General features: G+C 42.2%; 1 pseudogene; it reads right to left on the bottom strand.

Annotated features, from left to right (window-relative positions):
• Positions 1 to 7,752: 7,752 nt before the first annotated feature.
• Positions 7,753 to 15,101, bottom strand: LOC138819906 (tubulin beta-2 chain-like; annotated as a pseudogene).
• Between the last annotated feature and the right edge of the window lie 5,566 nt (positions 15,102 to 20,667).

Here is a 20,667-nt window from a genome sequence, read left to right on the forward strand (position 1 = left end):
CTTTGAGGAAAATCAATACCAGGATTTCAATAGGATTGATACATTGTTTTATAACTGGAATTTCAATTTTTGCCTGGAATGATAATAATGTCAAATGAAATTATGTCTCTATTTCAGAGGTCCATGCTAAATTCATCAGCAGCCCTGCTCAGAGGAAGGGTGCAATGATGATGTGTAAACTCATTTGTAAACATGAGTTGAACAGAAACTCAGTTTGTTAAAACACAGCCACCCACCAAATCTTTGTAGAAATAACCTGTCAGGAGAGACCTCTCCAGTCCACAAAGCTGTACCATCATGTACTAGCAGTGTGGCTAGTGGTAGGAGATCATGATGGACCTAAAGAGGAAATGTGTACAGTTTTGTTAAGTATACATGCGGTTGTGTTTGCTAGCCATGGGGCTTGAACATAGGGCCTGTGCACTGTCTCTGAGCCTCTTTGTGCTCAAGGCTAGTGTTCTACCAACTAAATCCCAACACCACTTCCAGCTTTTTCTTAGTAGTTTATTGGAGATAAGAGTCTCATGGACTTTCTTGTCTCAGCTGGCTTCAAACTACAATCCTCAGATTTCAGCACCCTGAGTAGCTAGGATTACAGGCATGAACCAGCAGGCTCCTGGTTTTTATACTTATCTTTTAAAACTTAATATTAAAGCCCATAAACATTAATAGGTGTACAATGCAGCATACTCAATTTGTATTTGTTCCCACTGGATTATCTGTGAACTGAGTTAAAGGCTGTCTTAGATATGGAAGGAAAGGAAAGATTTTCCACAAAGTTAGTTTTTGAAGACATTATTATTCAATAGAATTCCTTCTGAGAAGACACTTGACAAGATCAGATGTTAGGTCACACCCTCATGGAAGGGTGTAGGAATTGTCTGGGGAAACCAGGCAACAAAATTTGAATTAGGAGGTAGTGTGCTTCCTTCCTCAGCTTACTCAACTTTATTATCTGAAGAAGAAAGGAATGAGTAGGAAGAGGTCAAGTTCTAGGGCCAGTTTATGGGTTTGTTTTGTTCTCTCTCCAAATCCTGTAATATAGGAGTGATGAGTAATAGCCTCTTCCTTTGGAAAGTCTGCACATTATCTCACTCTATCATGAGAGGAGACCTCACTTCTGTGGAGATAAGCTTGCTCTTGGGTCCTTCAGACACATAGTATGCAGACATCAAAAGTCCAATGCTATAAAGGGAACCCAAAATACTCAGTTTTATCAATGATGTAAGGGCCATTTCATGACAATGAATCTGCAAACTGGGTATCATCAATTCCAATAGTGGAAATAGCAGCCCTGGACAGTGGATGATGGGATGATGTAAGATGTTAATTGATCTCCATTCTGACTTCCCTTTCCTTCCATTCTGAATATTTGCCACAATGAAGATCTTTGCCTCAAAAAGTTTAAGGAATTTGAGTCATGATACCACAGAAACAAGCAAAAATACAATACATAGAAAGATTGTTTTGTGTAATGTCCCTCATAGGCATATAAAGTTAATTTAAATAAACTGAGTAAGAGAAAGGTTAAGTGAAACTGCTTTAAATAAGTAGTTTTTTCTGATTCTCCCATATTCCATTAAGCAAAATTATTGCTGATAAAAATACATTTACTCAAAGCAGCAGCAATGCAGGTTTAACAGAAGCACAATGTTTCAGTTTCCTATAATATCAGCTGAGCCTTCTGTGGAATCCAGGAGAAGGACATGGCATTGGGAGGCTGGGAGAAGTAATAGGAGTGAGGATCTGATGAAAACAAGCATCTAAAATCACCTAAAAGTGCAAGAGATGAGGTTTCTACTTAAATATCTGTATCTATCTTTTCTCTTTCTCTAATCCCAGTACTACAAGCCTCAGCCACTGTCAAGGGCAGAGACTGGACACCTGAGGAGGGAGAAGACTGGAGAGCAGCAAGATTGGTAAGAAAAGCTCTAAGATGCATAAGAGAGGACTCAGGAGGTCTCACAGAAGATGTACAAAGTCACCACTGAAGACAATGGTATGTGTGTGTGTTTGTGTGTATGTGTGTGCATGTGTGTGTGTGTGTGTGTGTGTGTGTGTGTGTGTGTGTGTGTGTGTGTGTAAAAAGTGAGGCTTAAAGACATGCAACATATCCTGAACTATGATTTAACAATGAGCAGTGTCTACACTTTGATATGAGGTTCTGATAGTCTAGAGCAGAATTATGTCCACTGATGAAGGTTTATAATTTCAAGTCAAGTAAGAAGGCAATGCCTTCTAGCACCACATCTGAGAACTCAGAATAATAATGGGATTATAATATTTCAAACCATAGGTATGTTATTTTGGGGAATAACAGAGATGGGGGGGACTGAGATCCAAGGCTAGTCTAGGCAAAGTTTTAGCAAGCAGACCTTATCTCAACAAATTATTCTGGCTAGGTGGTTCATTCCTGAAATCCCAGCTCTGTGGGAGGTGTATGTGAGGGAAGAGCAAAGCCCAAAAATTACTTAAAATACTTAAAGCAAGAAGGGGGCAGGAGGTGTGGTAGAATGCATGCCTAGCATGTATGAGGCTTTGAGTCCAATCAAACCATAGTACTATTAAAACAACCCAACAGATGTAAGATGTGTTCATTAGCTGATTCAGCTTTTTTCCTCTCTACTAGAAATATTTAGAATTCGGGGAAGCATAGGAGAAGTGTACAGCACAAGTACCATGCAGCTGTACATTATCTATACAGCACTCTTATCCAACATGCCGAGCACTTGCTGGGTTTCAGTTGTTGGCCTCTGATAAGCAGTCATTAATGTCAGACTCATAGAAAGAGCAGATGAGTTAATTGAGTCAACTCACTTAAATGACTGACATTGAAGCCTATGCAGGGCTGTGATCTTCAGTTCTAGTACTTGGAAAACTAACCCCAACCCCGATGCAAACACATTGGCTCTGCAAACCTGATTGCATCTGCCATCTTGGTGCCTTTTCTCTTTCTATCATCTGTGAGATGGTCTATGAAGTAAATTAAGTCCAGGCCACAATAGAAGATGCTGCCGGGTGCACTGAGATAGACCTGCTGTCATTGGCAGTGGCTGTTTTCAGGGCACTCAGGACTTCTTTTATCACCGGGAAGTCACCATAAGTTCCAATGATAAGGACCACTTTGGGTACAGACTACTATAAGCATTTTAAAGACCCCTCTGTATGGTATTTTCACAATAATAATCATAATAATAAAAAGAAAGCCTTTGTTTCTCTGAAGGTTACAAGAAATGGGTATTTCTGCAGTTTGAACAGCAGGTGGCACTTTTAACTTTTAACTTTTAACTTTTAACTTTTACAAGTGAGTCCAGTCTGTTGTTTTTGTTATTGTTGTTGCTGATTTAGCTTAGGATAGAAACCTAAGTGATATGGTGAGAGGGCAAAAAATCATTTAAAATGATCTTGGAAACATTAAAAAACCTCACCAGTGAAGAGCTTGAAGTCTAAAAATGTACCAAAAATCAAGCCCTGAACTGCTTGTTCTGTATGAGTGTAGCTAGCACACAGACCTTCTGTAGGTAGCTTTCCTTGTCTGGAACAACCTACTCAAGCTGTGTACAAAGGAAAAGAAACAACACTAGAACTTAAAATTTGGAAATGCCCAGTGCAAGTTGAGATGTATGCATTTCCAGAGCCTTCCTAGCACTAGGGGCTTTTGAACAACAATCTCTTCAACAACAATCTCCTTGGCCTTTGCAAGCTGCCTTTTCAGGTATTAGTCAATATGCATGCATAGAAAGCCCCCTTGCTGTGTGCTCTGCCACAACACTAAGACCATCAGTGTTGTAGGATGATAGGGAAACTTCTCCCAGGACAGAATGCAGCCATTGTTATGTTTAGCAAATAATTAACCTGTCAAACTGGGCACCAGTGGCCCTTGACTGTAAACCTAGCTACTCAGGAGGCAGAGATCTGAGTATGCCAGTAAAAAACCAGCTTGGGCAGGAAAGGCCTTGAGACACTTATCTCCAAGAAACCACCAGAAAACTGGAAGTGGCACTGTGGCTCAAGTGATAGAAAGCTAGACTTGAGTTGAAGAACAGAGAGACAGCCCCTAGGCCTAGATTTCAAGTCCCATGACCAACAAAATAAAGAAAAAGAAAGAAAGAAAGAAAGAAAGAAAGAAAGAAAGAAAGAAAGAACGAAAGAAAGAAAGAAAGAAAGAAAGAAAGAAAGAAAGAAAGAAAGAAAGAAAGAAAGAAAGAAAGAAAGAAAGAAAGAAAGGAAGAAAGGAAGAAAGGAAGAAAGGAAGAAAGAAAGGAAGGAAGGAAGGCAGGAAGGAAGGCAGGAAGGAAGGAAGAAAGAAAGAAAGAAAGAAAGAAAGAAAGAAAGAAAAAAGAAAGAAAGAAAGAAAGAAAGAAAGAAAGAAAGCAAGAAAGCAAGAAAGCAAGAAAGAAAGAACCTGTCATGATGAGAGATATGGCAAAGCTCAAGCCTTTGCAGATAAAGACATACTAACCTGGGAGATGGCTCAAAAACAGAGGCACTGTTACCTTCTCCTGGTAAGAACCAAAGCTCCCACTGGAGCCCATACCATTAGAATAGAGCAGATCCCCAGCACATGCCTACAGCCCCAAGTCAGTGTGGCCAGAGTGATTAGCAGCCAAGCTTCCAAGTCCCCTTTGATTCCTGCCTCCTGGGCACATTGTGGGCCAGCTCAGAAGGAGGTTTCAGAAGAGCATAAAGAGCCATGAAGCAAAGCAGTCGTGTAGAAATGCAAAGCACATGACTCTCACCTCTGGGATTCCAGAGTTATTCTCAGATTATTTTGTGGATAAGAAGATGTGAGTGAATCATCTTGCTTCCTGAAAAATATCTCTGTATAGGTAGGTACTCTTTGCCTCACACTGAAAGGCAACCACTTGTCCAAAGGCTGGTCTCATCTGTGGCCAATAAATTTCCTTTTCCCGGCCATCACCCCTTTAACAGACATTTGTATGTTGGCTGATAGCACATCCATGAATGGAGATGTACCTGCAAAGGGTTTGAAACCATAGTGGTCCATGATGTCCTATCACCATTTCTCTCCCACTGTCATCTCAGAATTAGACCAGAAGCTGGTTGCAATCACCGCACATATCAACACAAGACTGTCAATACCAGAACCTTGTCAAAGTCTACTTCAAAGATACCTTTCAGTTTCAATCTATGTCTGACAGAGTATCTACCCCATACTTTTTTGGTCTAGGATATGTGCACCTATAAACTGGGAGACTTTTAGAGAATAAGATTAGAGAGAACGGGTCTCCTGGACAGGATCTGCTATAGGTACGACAAGTTGGAAGGAAAAGGGAAACAGCATAAGGAAATATCATTAACATGGCCAAAGTGGTCAAAAGACATCTCTCCAATGCAAGAATGTCTTTCTGACAAACCTGTTCTTGTTGGGCCATGGCCTGGTATGGTAGTGCCACTTTACACTCTGGTCCCATTAAAGTAACATACATGTCATGGCTTCTTCCTTCCATGGCCTAGGCTGACTACCAGAGGTTCATTCCCTGTTTCTACCTCTGCTTTCTAAAAGGTACACATATCAAGGGGCTCTCTTCTTTCCCCCTACAAATATTCTACCAATGTCCCCTCATTTCACAATTCCTCATTGCCAATCTGGGTGCTGCTTTTCTATGAGTTCTAATGTATCCTCTCCTGAGCCTAACATTTGTTGCCTTTCCTCCTTTTGGTGCTGGGGACTGAACTGAGAGTCATGTGCATGCCAGGGATGTACTCTACCACTGAGCTGCATCTTCACCTCTGAATTTTGTTTATCATACTTGTCAAGAACTCTATTAAGTATTTGATACAATTACTAAGGTACATGAGAATAAGGGAGATGCTGCACTTAGCAATTGGACAAAAAATCACCTATCTATAGGAATCACCTCCACATTAGCTTGTGTGGCAATGAATGCAGAGCTCTGGCTAGGAGAAAACAAAAGTCATGCCTGAGAAATACATGTTGGTCTACTGGTAAAATTATCAACAGGAGTTTTCTAAGGAGTGAGGGATTAGTCATTAATTATGAACCAAGAACTACTTCTTAAAAAGTGTAAAGAAATAAGCCAAAGCCACCAGAAAAGACTCATGAAAAGACTCATAAATGAGTACTTAAGAGAAAACAAAAATGTTCTTAGTCAAACACTGGTAGAAAGGATGGGTGGTGCCTCCATCACAGCTTGGCCTCAATCCTTAACCCACTGAGGAATGAGAGTGCCTTGGCCAGGCCTGCCTTCAGTTCTGACCCAGCAGCCTTAGAAGATTTGAGGTCATCCAACCTGGTCAGTTCTAGGACTAGAGACCCAGGGGTGTCAACACTTCCTCCCTAGAACTCCCACAATGGAAGCTATTTGCACTTTGATCTCCCTGGGGCAAGGACACAAAACAACCTGCTTCTAGTCACAGATCACTCTCTGGGACAGTTTACTTTCTAATGAGTGAGATCAGCTTGGCTTAAAGAGCTCTATCCCACCCCTCCCCACCCTACCCCAACCTCAGGCCTGGTAGAGGAAAACTTACGGAACTTACCATCTCCCAACTTTACTAGCAACAAGGGACTTGCACCTCACCCAGAAGTACCTTTTCCTTAGAGCTTTCTATAAGTTGCAGTATTCCCATAGCCCTGTTTCTGAAGAAAAAGGTACTCTTACAGGTTATTGGTGGCCATGGAGGAATGCTTGGCACAGACAACCTGCCTAGAGCCTCACTGAAAGAAGAGTGAAAGATTCTGGCAAAAAGAACCAGTGACTGATTTGGCCTCCAGTGAAAACAGAAGTGTTTACCCTCTTCCTGGCTATTGTAGATTCTAAGCAATTGAGATTTCTGTTTCACTCATGTAAAGTAAACATACCCAACAGGCTAGATCCATCCATCCCTTATATCCTTACAACACCCTGTGGGCCTCAGACAGCTTTGACTGCTGGAAAAATGAACATGAGAATGGGTAATTGGGACAGGCCATGTTTCCCCTCCTCTCCTTGACTTGGAAGTACTGTGTCAAGCAGTTCTTTATACACTATGGGACTGGTCAGCTTCTCAGCCTCTCACTCCCTCAAACAGCTAGAGTCACTTCTGTACTTAAAGCTGACAGACAACTTGAGAAACTTCCCTGGCAACCAGGAACTTGCACTCATCCTGTGAGCACTGCTTCATTGCCAATTGAACTCTAAACACAGGGATCAATGTTCCTGATACTGTTTCTGGGGAATGTGACTGAAATCCCTCTGATGGGACATGAGATAAGAACCTGTGGTTGTCTGAAGGAGAAGTAGCATCTGGATCTAGTTTTCTTTTTCTTCAAACTGCTTTTTTGCTACTTGCATGCTTTCGAGATATTGAAAACTATAAAACTGGGCCAGGGGGAAAAACAACAACATTGGCACTTGTCATCCTCTTCTTCAAAATAGCAGAAAAACCATGAATTTAATACTCCTCTTCAGTACCAGTCCTATATTGCTAAGATTAAATCCTTCTGGCCAAATTTATATTTCAAATACACTGAAAGAATAAAAAGGATTCTAAAGAAGAAAAAGGGCTCAGGGTATAAAATGTATACTTCTTTATTTATACAAATAGGGTTTTAAAACAATCATTTAAAAGAAATCTGCATTTTTACATTCACCGTCAGTGAGTTCCTGACAGAGAAGGCTGAGCATGATGATACATAGCAAGGTCCCACTGCAGGACAACAGTAGCTCAGGAAAGCACCATTTATTTGAGAAGCAGTAGGCATGCTCTGGCATTCCTGTTGCACTGCTAGCAATGGGAAGTCTTAAACCTCTTCTTCCACAAGACTTCTTCAAATTCCCCCTGTTCATCAGCAGTGGCATCTTTGCATTGCTGGTACTTGGACACTGGGTCGTTGATGTTGCTCTCAACCTCAGTGAACTCCATCTCATCCATGCCCTTGCCTGTATACCAGTGCAAGAATGCCTTGTGCATTGAACTGTTCTGAAGTGTGCTTGAAGGGTTCCTGGATGGCCGTGTTGTTGCCAATGAATGTGGCCAACATCGTGAGGCTATGTGGGGGGATGTCACACACAAGTGTCTTCACGTTGTTGGGGATCCATTCTGCAAAGTAGCTGCTGTATTTGTTCTGCAAGTTGAGCATCTGCTCATCCACCTCCTTCATGGACATGCGGCCTCGGAAGATGGCAGCCGCTATCAGGTAGCAGCCATGGTGGGGATCACAGGTGATCATCGTGTTCTTGGTGTCAAACGTCTGCTGGGTGAGCTTGGGCAGTGAAAGAGCATTGTATTGCTGGCTGGCACGGCTAGTCAGGGGTGCAAGGCCAGGCATGAAGAAGTGCAGGCAGGGGAAGGACACCGTGTTCTCGGCCAGCTTGCGCAGGTCTGCATTCAGCTGGGCAGGGAAGCACAGGCAGGTGGTGACCTTGCTCATGGTAGCCAACACCAGGTGGTTCAGGTCTCCATAGGTGGGCATGAGCAGCTTCAGGGTGCAAAAGCAGATGTCATACAGGGCCTCGTTGTCAATGCAGAATGTTTCATCTGCATTTTCCACCAACTGGTGGACAGACAAGATGGTGTTGTAGGGTTAGGTGAGGATGATAGGGTTAGGTGGATAAAGGCTCAGCCCAGCACTGGGAACTAGTGTCTGGATGTTAGGGAGGAGGGGGTGCCTGTTAGCCATCTCCTATGGACTATGATGACATATCAAATATGAAGTTGTCTGGTCTGAAACTCTGGCCAAATGGTTCCGATCTCACTGAGTCTAAGGTGCCAGTGTCCAACATCTTGGGCAAGGGCATGACACTGAAGGTGTTCATGATGCTGTCTGGGAACTCCTCTCGGATCTTATTGAGAATCAGGGTGCCCATGCCTGACCTGGTGCCACCTCCCAGGGAGTAGGGCAGCCAGAAACCCTGGAGACAGCCACACCTTTCTGCTCACCACTTCCAACACTGACTCCACCAGCTCGGCTCCCTCTGTGTAGTGGCCCTTGGCCCAGTTATTGCCTGCCCTGTTCTGGCCTATCAGACACAAAGACACATACTCCAGGAATAATGACTGTGCTATATACATTGTGCAGACTATAGGCTCCTCTGAGCAACTTTGGCTATTATTTTAGATACACTTTGGTGAAATAAAGGAAATGTTTTCTTTTTTTGGGTCCAGTCATGGGCCTGAACTCTGGGCCTGGGTGCTGTCCCTCAGCTCTTCAGCTCAAGGCTAGTGCTCTACCACTTAAGCCACAGCACCACTTCTGGCTTTTTTTTTCCTGCTTATATGGTGCTGAGGAATCGAACCCAGGGCCTCATGCATGCAAGGCAAGCACTGTACTGCTGAGCCACCTTCCTAGCCCTCAGGAAATGTTTTCAATGTGTCTGGGACCCTACAAATCACCCAGGTTCTAAAGAAAGTAAAGACAATGTGGAGGAAGATACATTTTAACCCAAACCACGTGCGTACTTCTAAAAATGAGCAGAGCCTGGGGATGGGAAGGGGTCTCAGTGGTACAGTGCTTGCCTCACATGCACAATGCCGTGGGATCGATTCCTCAACACCACATAAACAGAAAAAGCCAGAAGAGATGCTGTGGTTCAAGCGGTAGAGTGCTTGCCTTGAGCTGAAGAGCTGAGTTACAGTGCTCAGGCCCAGAGTTCAAGCCCCACGACCGACCAAAAAAAAAAAATGAACAGAGCCTGCCTCAAGACTGGAAAAGTACTTACTTTCACAGGAGGAACAGGAGAACAGAATGGTAAGAGGGAAGCTAAGCTGCAGGCACGTGTCTGCACCTTGCTCATACATAGCTGTGCTTTGATTTCTGGTGTCCTGAAGTGGTTCCCTGTTATTGCCAGGTATTTGAAATGGCCAGCAGCGCTGAAACCTTGTTGGAGGCATTCCCTGCTCGCTGTTCATTCCCTTCAGAGGCTGTTTGCAGACTGGCATTTATCTGTGCTGATTGAGTGGCCAGGGACATGACTCCCATGGACTGAAATAGGTAGGTTAGGTGAGGATGATATCTAGATGGATAAAGGCTCAGCTCAGCTCTGGGAACTGGAGTGCCTGGATGTTAGGAAGGAGGAGTGCCTGTTAGCCATCTTCCATGGACCATGCTGACCTACTAAATATGAAGTGTCTGGTCTGAAACTCTATGGTTCCAATCTTACTGAGTCTAAGGTGCCAGGCTCTACGTCCACCATGATGGCCCGAGGAACATATTTGTTGCCTGTGGGAACAAGAGTTGACTTAGGCCTATACTTGACAAGGAACTTAGGGGCAGAGCTTATGATTCTAAGTGGCTCTCAGCATTCATTACAGAAATTACAGCATTTCAGACATGGAAACAGAAAAGATATCTTGAGAATGAATCACCATGCAAGAGGCTTCAGCAACTTTAAGGACGTTTGCAGTTGTCTATTTCCATGCATTTCATTCCTTTGCTTTGGGCATGGTGGCTGAAATCTCAGTTACTCAGGAGGCAAAGATGAGCATCAGGCTTTGAGTCTAATGGGGCAAAAGAAAGATGACAACACCTTTTCTTGTTGTTGTTGTTCATGGTGGGGCTTGAACTCTGAGCCTGGGCACTGTCCCTCAGCTCTTCAGCTCAAGGCTAGCACTCTATCACTTGAGCCACAGTCCCACTTTCAGTTTTCTGAGTTGTTTATTGTAGATAAGGGTCTCAGGGGCTTTCCTGCCCAGGCTGAATTTGAACCATGATTCTCATTTCTCAGCCTCCTGAGTAGCTAGGATTACTGGTGTGAGTCATCATTGCCTAACAGCAAGAACCTTTCTCTTTTTTTGTTAATTTTATTTTTATTGTAAAGGTGCTGTATAGAGGAGTTATAGTTACATGAGTAAGGAAAAGAGAACATTTATTGTTGAACATTGTTACCCACTCCTTTGTTGTTCTCCCTTTCCTTCCCCAATTAAAAGTAGCTAGGTGCACAGCACCATTGGCTCATGCCTATAATCATAGCAACTGTGGATTTGGAGATCAGAGGATCGCTGTTCAAAGCCAGCCTCGGCAGGAAAGTCTGTGAGACTCTTATCTCCAATAAACTAATAGAAAACCAGAAATGGCACTGTGGCTTAAGTGGTATGGCTGCTTGTCTTGAACAGAAGAGTTGGGGCACAGTGCATAGGCCCAGAGTTTAAGCGCCACTGCCGAAAAAAAAAAAAACAAACAAAACAAAAGAGCCAGGTGTGGCTCTTTTGTAGAGGAATTCAAGTATAATGCTTTCCTAGGGAAATACATAAAATACATATTTCTTGTGTTATAATGTTTCAATAATTGTTATCAAATAGCACATTTCCCTGTATGCAAATACTCAGAGCAACCTTGGGCGATTACTTGCAATTTGCCATTTAACCTGATTTTTCAAAAGGGATATCAGTTAAAATGATATAAACATGAGTTTGAGATTGCCCCCTTCCTAAACAATCACATGAAGAAAACTGGCCATCCAGCCTGATATGCAGGGGTTCCGGGAAGATGGCGGAGGAGAAGCTGGAATCTGAACAAGCTCTCGAATAGAAAGCAGTTTTAGAGTTCCAGTGAACAGTCCTAAGCCAGAGAATCACACCAAGTGTGCCATCACAGGACAGAGAGTTAGACAAGAGAGGGGAAACCAAGGAGACACATCTGAGCCAGCCAGCAGCTGCCGCTGCGGCGGCAGAGTCGCGACGGCGACCACCGCCGTGGGGCCATACCTGAGACACAGAGAGTCCAGGACGAAGGAGCCAGACGCAGCCGACGAGCGGATTCTACTCAACACCAACAAGAACCGACAAGGAGCGGACATCTTCATCCTGCTGTTTGCAGACCAGAGACGACCCAGGATCCAAGACTCGGCGTGAGTACAAGCCCGACGTCCTCACCCCTTCTCAGGGAGCAGAGGAGGGAAGGCCACCCCTCCCCCCCCAGCACCGGTGATCTCCATCTTGGATACCGACAAAGTTCGGAGGAGCTGCTAGCTCCAGCTCAGGCCTTGGAATAAAACGAGTCATTTAGCAGGTCACAAGAACTTAACGGCGAAGTGACCTGCCAGACTCAGCTCCATCCAGGGAAAAGTCACCCAGCTCAGGCGCCAGCCATTGGAGTGGCTCGCCACACTGGGTAACCAGAGCCAGAGGCTGCCCCTCCCTCTAGCAGCCACCACAATCAATTGAAAAACAGAAACCCTGAGAATGGCTCCAGGCTGGGCGCTGTGAGCTTTATCACAAAATAGCCCCAGGGAAAAGCTACTGTTTGTTGAAAGGCCTCAACTCTACTCAGAACCTAGCCTCATCCCCACATCCCCCTCTTTTGTGATTCTCAAAGCAGATCACCCTCCCAGAAAACTAACCTGGGAGGGGGATCTCAAAATCTTGGGTAAAGCAGAGCATTTTTCTGCCTCTTCCAACAAACCAGCCTGATATGCAGGATCTAATAAAGACACAACATAAAATACTGTTCATAGGAGTGACACAATCCCACACAACAACTCTCAACCAAGGAACCACAAGATTAAAGTCTTATATCTTACTTAAGCAATATTAACACAAAATACCAAGGTGAGGACATCCCCAAATGTAGATCCATAAAACTCAAATACATTAAATAGCTCTGTCCTTTTGTTTGCACTTTTTCATTGGTTTATTACACAGGAAAACCAATTATCTACGATTCTGTTTGTATACAATAATGTAGAACGGAAACTCTTTATATAAAATTAAATGAATTTCACATTGACAGTTACAAAAACTGAAAATCTACTCTGTAGACTTCAGTAAGGTTGTTTGTATTAGGAAAGACAATATGAATCATTTAAAAGCAGTGTTTACACATTATTATTGGGTTTTTCTACATCACAACAATGTTTTTTACTTTAAAAACCTTAAAAAGAATTTATTGTTGGCTAAGTATTCATATTCAAAATGCTGAAGTCCAGAAGTGTTATAGATTTCAGGGTGAGACACTTTATGCTTTGTGATTTGGACTATTCACATATATATTAGTGACTGAACATCCCTCTTTGAAATTTTAAAATTTTCAATTTCAAAAAAATTTTTTTTAGAAATTTAATCTGTATTTTAAAGAGGGCAATGCAACTGGGCTCTGGTTGCTGAAGGGTGAAATTCTAGCTACTCAAAAGTCTGAGATCTTAGGATCGCAGATTGAAGCCAGCTGGGGCAGGAAATTCTGGGAGACTCTTATCTCCAAGAAACTACCTGAAATAGTTGGTGCCATGCCACCTCCTATGGAGTCTGCATGAGATCGTGTTAGACAAAGAGCTTTAAGGAAGCATGCCTGCAGGAAGAGGGTGTTGGTTCAAGGCATCCCATACACTTGGCTGCACCTTTATAGCCTCTACTACCTTTATTCTTACTATATTCTTCTTGGCTGTACATTCGTTGCTTTTATTCTCGTTTTGGCTATTTTTCTATTGATCCGTGAACAGAGCATGTTGTTTCTTTCCAGTCCAATGGAGATGACTTCTCTAAATAATAAAGACTAGGACCAAAGATTAAATGTGGCCTTGCCCCAATCAATCTATCATCTGATGTGACGCTGCCTCCAAAAACTCCTACAACTTCACAAGCGGTTTTGCAGCTCACGCATAGTAAACATAAAAACTTAAAATTTCCAAATATGTTACAACAAGCAGAATTAATGAATTAAACTAAGCTAGAAGGAGTTATCCCAGAAGCCTAGAGAGTTCTGAAAAAAGGAACCCCTGATAATAAAAAGAAAAGAAAGATTGAAGAGATGAAGGACAATGCCTATGCCCAGAGTTGAAACCCCATGACAAGAAAAAAAAATCCAGGTGTGGCTAGTCAGCAAGTACAGGTAGGGGGAATTCAGTAAAAGGCTTTCCTGAGGAATTCACAAGTGTATACTCAAAAATTAAAACAAAATATATGGTGGAGTGGCTCAGGTGGATACAGCACTTGACTTACAAGATGGAGGCCCCAAATTCGAACTACAATACCACCCTAAGAAAGGCAGGAACTCCTTCCTTGTCATTAGTATTCCTAGGGACCTATTCTGCCACGGTATTGGAAGCCAGTTGGGAGACACTCACTAGCTGCCTCATTGTAATACACCTCGATTCTCTGCAGCTGTAAGCTGCTGTCTACATAGTAGTTTCCCGTGCAGTCAATGTTGTGCTCATTGCTTAGCATTTCCCCAAACTGAGATGGAAATAGAAGTGTATTATGGCCTAGAATGTTAACTGTCCAAACAATGGATTTTAAAATAACTATGAGAAACCCAAGTCCTGTTGACACAACTATTTTTGTAAAAAAATTAGATTTTTTAAATTAAAAAAGCACAAAAATTGATAGCATTTTAGTTTTGTTAATCTCTTTGCTATCTTGCTGAATAGAAGACATCTGGGTTCTCCTATGAGTATTCTATCTTATGGGATACCATATTCTGTTTGGATTCTATGACCAGAACCTGGTCTTATATGGACATTAAGTTGCCAAAGCAGTAACTTGAAGACTCAGCTAGAAGGGTCTCCAGAACCCCAAGGGTCCTCAGAGCATACACTGATTTAGACAACCACTGATTTAGAAAACACCCAACGTAAGGGAACTGAGTTAGGGCATGAAAACTCAGAGAAATTTGCATTAAGGTGGACGAACTGTTCTCAATTATCTGATACTCATCAGTTGACAAAAAGGGAATCCTTTGTATCTGTCAGCTCAAAGACACTGCACTCCTTTCATTCAAATCAGACCAAAAATGCATTAGTCTATTCCCAGGAAACTAAGTACAATGACTTGAGTCTCAGGTAAGACAAAGACATGCAAGCCTTGCTTAAAAAACCACACCCACCTGGGCCACACAAATTAGGGAAATTGGGGAAACTATCTGGGGGACTTGATTTCCAGGAGGTTAGGGACTACTATGGAGCCCCATCTACCTCAGCCTAGACATGACCACCACCACCTGCACCCTCCAACCCCATCCTCTTCCTCCTCATCCCCCTAAATTTGAGACTAGGATCCTAGGCCAGTGTCATGCTCCCCTTTGCGCCAATCTGGTTGCCACAGTGGCTTGCCTGTATGTACATGATCTCCCTCACAGTGTAGGGCTGCAGTGCAGTTGGATGCGTGTCCTCAGCAGTGGTGTACACAGAGGCAAACAGGTAGGGCTGGGGAGCAGGAATCTGACACAGCCAACTCAGATCCCCATTTAAACCTCTGGTTGTTACAGGGGCAGAGGAGATGGGGTGGACTTGATAGGCAGAGCCAGTAGGTGCTCCAGCTCATTCTCCCTACTGCTGGGTAATCAGAGATAGCTACCTGTTATCACTTAGCCCTGGCATCCAGCTGTCAGCCTCAAGTCAATTAGCACAGCTGCCACTCTATTTGGAACCTCTTGTCACACTGCCATCCACATCCCACCCTGACTCACAAGAGAGGCTGAACCCTGGGATCCAGGAAGCAAGAGGAGGGGCTTCCTTTACACAAGGTACTTGTGCCAGAAGCCAAGAACAAGCCTACCTTCTATTTTTGATAGGAGGGCCTAGAACTGAAGGGGCACGTTCAGCTGTGATCCCAAGAACAAGCACAAACTGTTGGATTCCATGACTGATTTCCATTCTGGGAAGAGTCAGGGGCTTAGGGCCTTGCCTTCATACTCAGGTTTTCTTTTCTTTTCTCTTAAAAGCAGCTTGCTTTATTACTTAAGCCATAGGTCTACAACAGTCTACTTTTTGTTTCATTTGGCTTCTGCTCCGAGCATGAGAACTCAGCTCCTGCTCTGTGTGTGTGTGTGTGTGTGTGTGTGTGTGTGTGTGTGTGTGTGTGTGTGTGTGTGTGTGTGTGTGTGTGTGTGTGTGTGTGTGTGTGTGGCCGGAGTTAGGCATGTTGGTGTTAGGACTTAAAATTAAGGCCTGGTGACCCTTTTTGAGATTTTTACTATTATTGAGATTAGGTGATTACCTAAATTTCTCTTATTTCAGAATATTGTGGAATAGTGATATTTAGTTGAAGTCACAAACATATTTTAACCTTCACAATGCAAATTGTCATTATTATGGTCGATAAAGTTTGTGAATTCTATAAGCTTTGACAATACAATTCTATAAGCTTTGACAATACAATTATTTCTTCCAGGTGATATATACATTTCTTTCCTTTTGCTTATTGTAAGACGTTCTGTCTTTCACTCTCATTCCTCTCCTCTCTTTCTGAGGTTTTATTGATTTACTTAGTTAACTGAAGGGTAGGTGGCTCTACTACTTGAGCCACAGCTAAACTTCTGCCTTCTTTAAGTGATTAATATGAGGCAAGAATTCCATGGGTAGTCCAGGGCAGTACAGAAAGGCTTGAAATCTGATGATCAGAGTTCAAAGTCAGCCTGGGCAGAAAAGTCAATGAGACTCTTATCTCCAGTCAACCTAAGAGGTGGAAGATAGTAGAGCTGTAGCCTTGAGCAAAACACTTCAATTTTAAGTCCCTCAACTGAACACACTGAAGCAAGTTTCATGGACTTTCCTGTCCAGTATGGCTTTGAACCATGACCTACAGATTTCCGTTTCCTTAGCATTCAGAATTATAAGTGTGAGTCAACATTTACAAATCTTTAATTACCTCTTCTTTCACCTTTTCAGTTATTTATTCTTTCTTTCTTTCCTTTTGACATTTGTTATTAGGCGCTAGCTCTTATGCTGTTTTTTTGTTTCCCTTGAAACTACCATGCCCTACAACTTTGACCACAGGTAAACTACAGGCTGTTTTTCTTTTTTGCAGCTCTTTTTCTAGGGCTTAAACTCAGGTCACAGTGACTGAGGTTCTATTTTTTTTAATTGAGTGGTGGTTCTTAGATCTTGAAATTAAGTCAAGATGACTTTCCTTGAGGTTTATTTATTTTTACCTTAATAGTAGCTGGTTTCACTACTTGAGCCACAGCTCAACTTTTGCATTTTTTGTGGTTAATAGGAGATTAGAATATCAATAGAAAGTCAAGAGCATTACAGAAAGGACTGAAATCTGAGAATCATGGTTCAATGCCAGTCTTGGGCAAGAAAGTCAATGAGACAATTATCTCTAATAACCACCAAGAGGTTGGAAGAAGTAGACCTGTAGCCATGAGCAAAACATAGCAAGTTCAAGCCCCCATACTGAACACAGTAAAATATGTCTCCTGTACTTTCCTGCCTGGGCTGGCTTTGAACCACAGTCCTCAGTTTTCAGTAATCTGAGCAGGTAGACTTACAGTTTTGATTTAGAAAGCCTTAATAGCTCCTTTTCCACCTTTTCACTTATTTGATTGTCCCTTCCCCCTTTTTCAAAGTTCATGTCCTTTATTATTAGGGCCTACTCATTTATGCTCAGTATTTAATTAATTAATTTATTGATATTGTCAGTTGGGGGCTTGAACTCAATGCCTAGGAACTGTCTGTCAGGGACACAGCAGGTACACTACTATTTTCAGACACAGTGCCACTTAGTTGGAAAAAAAAAAAAAAACAGTCACCAGGGGACATTTTAGCCGAGGCTGGCTTCCAAATGTGATTCTCAGATCTAAGCTTCCTGAGTAGCAAGGATTACAGGCATGAGCCAGAGGCACCTGGCTTGTTTTTTTTTAGATCAAAACTAGCAGGCTCTACATTTAGGCCACACTACTTCACTGTCCATGAGATTTTTGGCCTTTTGTTTTTTGCTCAAAGCTAGCAGGAACAAACACTCAACTCCTGAGGGTTTTTTTTTGGGGGGGGGAGGGGAGGCTTGAATTCATGGCCTAGTGACTCTCTATGAGGGTTGTTTTGTTTTATTTTGGGTATTTTGTTTTTCATTTCAAAGCTAGCAGGCTCTACTACTTGAGCCTCAGCTCAACTTCCGCCTCTATTTTTCTTTTAGTGGTTAATAGTAGATAAGAGTCCCATGGGAACCAAGGCACTACACAGTATCCTAAAATCTAAGGATTACAGTTTAAAGCCAGCCTGGGCTAGAAAGTCCATCAGACTCATCTCCAATTAACCACATGAGACAGGAAGTAGTATTTTTAAACTTGAGTAAAAACCCTCAAGTTCAAGCCCATGTCTAGCACACTCAAAAAGAAGTTAGTTGGACTTTCCTGCCCAGGCTGGATTCGAACTGTAATCTTTACATTTCAGCTTGGATTAAAGATATGAGTCTATATTATAAAAAACTAATTGGCTCTTTTCTTCTTCACATACATTTATTTATTTGTTGGTTCTCTGTCTTGTTTTTAGGGCCTCACCAATCTTGCTGAAGGATAGAATGCTCTAAAAGTTTAGTAACAGTTGCAATTTGGTTCATTTTTTGGTTTTGGTGGTTAGTAGGAGGTAAGTATAGACACTCCCACAAGGTCCTGAATTATACTGATTGCGGTTCATTGTCAGAGGACAAGGAAAGTTCATGAGATTCTTATCTCAAATTAACCTCCAAAAGATTGGAAATGGTCAAGCAAAAACTTCTAGATCATATCCCAGAAAGGAACACACACACACTCATACACACACACACACACACACACAGACACACACAGACACACACACACACACAATGGGCTTTTTACACACACACACAAACACACACACACACACAAACACACACACACACACACAATGGGCTTTCCTGTCCTGGCTGGCTTGGAATAGTAATGCTCAATTTCAGTGTTTTGAGTAGCTAGAATTTCAAGTGTGAGCCACCAGTTTCTTGTTAATTTTTATCATTTTTAAGACTCTTTGTGCTCTCTTGTACTTTTTTAAAAATTTATTTTGTGGTTGTCTTAGTGCTAGATCTGTTTTTCACTTACCTTTTTTAAAACTTTTTTTTCTTAGCTTTATCTTAGCTTTTTTTATGCTCAAGGTTGCTGCTCTGCCACTTCAGCCACAGTTCCACTTCTTTTTGCTGATTAGTTGGGAATAGGAGGCTCATTGACTTTCCTGCCCAGGCTGGCTGTGAACCACAGTCCTCAGATTTGAGGATACTGTGTAGTGCCCTTGAATTCCTGTGGGACACTTCTGTCCTATTTACCACCAAAAGATAAAGAGAATGGGGCAGAAGTTGATCTGTGGTTCAAATAAGAGAGCCTGCTAGCTTTGAATTTAAAAACAATACTTGGAAGTCTAATTCTGGTACTAATTGTACACTATTCAAACAAAACAAAACAAAACAAAAAACAAAAACAACTTATGCGCAGTGACCAGGTAATAAGGATTCCTAACTGATAACCTGAACTCATTTCCCAAAGCCTTTTTAAGATATATATGGTCATTTGTGTCAGCTGAGGAGAGATTAAAGAACAAGGCTTTACAGGCCAGTTACTCAGGACTTGGAAATCAGGATCCATTGGCAAAGCTTTTCAGAAAATGACTAATAACTCACTCTTCACAATTCCAAATGGTTCTTCCCTCTGTGCAAGGGAAAGAGGGATGAGAAGGAAGAAATATGGGAACTAAGAAACCTCAAACAAGGTACGTTATGTTAACTTTATTAGATAAAGTAAAACATAGGTGTACGGTGTGCAATCCAGAAAAGGACATGTCACCTCTGTGTGGATCCCAGTTAATTTAGTTAATCGATGGTAAGAAGTAAAACCCACTATTGTATTTATAGAAAGGAGGTACATGGCAGGCAAGTCAGTTCACTAACTTCAAGGATTTTGAACATAAAGGAGTGAAAGTGTTTGACTCTGTTTGGGCAACAGGAAGGAACAGAGCTGAGGAGGACTGAGATGTGCAGACATTCCCCAAGAAAGATCTCACTGACATCAAGTCTTCAGATGCCTGCTGGTTGCCAGTGGCTTATGCCTGTAATCCTACTCAGAAGGCTTAGATCTGAGGATTGTGGTTTGAAGCCATCTGGGATAAGAAAATTTGTAAGTCTTTTATGTTTTACAACTCAAGAATATTCATATTTGTTGCTAATTGCAACCCAAGGCAGTGCAATAGGATACCAAGCTGAAGAAAATTAGAAAATACCAGACAGGTATAGAGAAAAAGAAAAAAAAATCAATGAGGACCTTGGGTCCCAAGGCTTACTGGCACCTGGGCCCCAGGTCACACAAGCAATCATATTTATTTGAATTCACACTGGGAAGGTTACCATGGATACATGCAAAAATGAAGCTTCTATATTGCAATCAGAGCCACCACAGTGACTGAGAAACACTGGTTCCCTTTTTGTTTTGAGAAAGGAGAATGCAACCCAGAGAAAATCCAGACATTTGGTCTATTTTATCTAGATTCCTAGGTTAAGTTGTCAATTCTTTTACCTCCCAGGCTTAATAGCTTAACCCTCTCCAGAGCTGTGCTTTTTTGTAAAATTGTGAAAATACCATACAGAGGAGTTACAATTACATTGGCAAGATAGTAAGTACATTTCTTATCAAGCATTATTACCTCCTCCTTTGTTTCCCCTTACCATCCCTTCCCCTCTCAACCCCCCTTCTCTCCCTCCACCCCCCACTGAAGTTGTAAAGTTTGTTTTTCAACATAACATCTTATACATATACATTTCATTGTTGTAATGGGGTCACCTGTAACCCTATTTATATATTTATTTATTGATTGATTTTTTTATTGTGAAAATACCATACAGAGGAGTTACAATTGCATGGGCAAGATAATGAGTACATTTCTTATCAAGCATTGTTGCCTCCTCCTTTGTTTTCCCTTCCTATCCCTTTCCATCTCCCATCCCTCCCCCCGTTCCTCCCCCCACCCCTCCCTCCCGCTCTTCCTA

Source organism: Dipodomys merriami, unplaced genomic scaffold (assembly GCF_024711535.1).
Source record: "Dipodomys merriami isolate MVZ:Mamm:240054 unplaced genomic scaffold, mDipMer1.0.p SCAF_822, whole genome shotgun sequence".
Classification (NCBI taxonomy): domain Eukaryota; kingdom Metazoa; phylum Chordata; class Mammalia; order Rodentia; family Heteromyidae; genus Dipodomys; species Dipodomys merriami.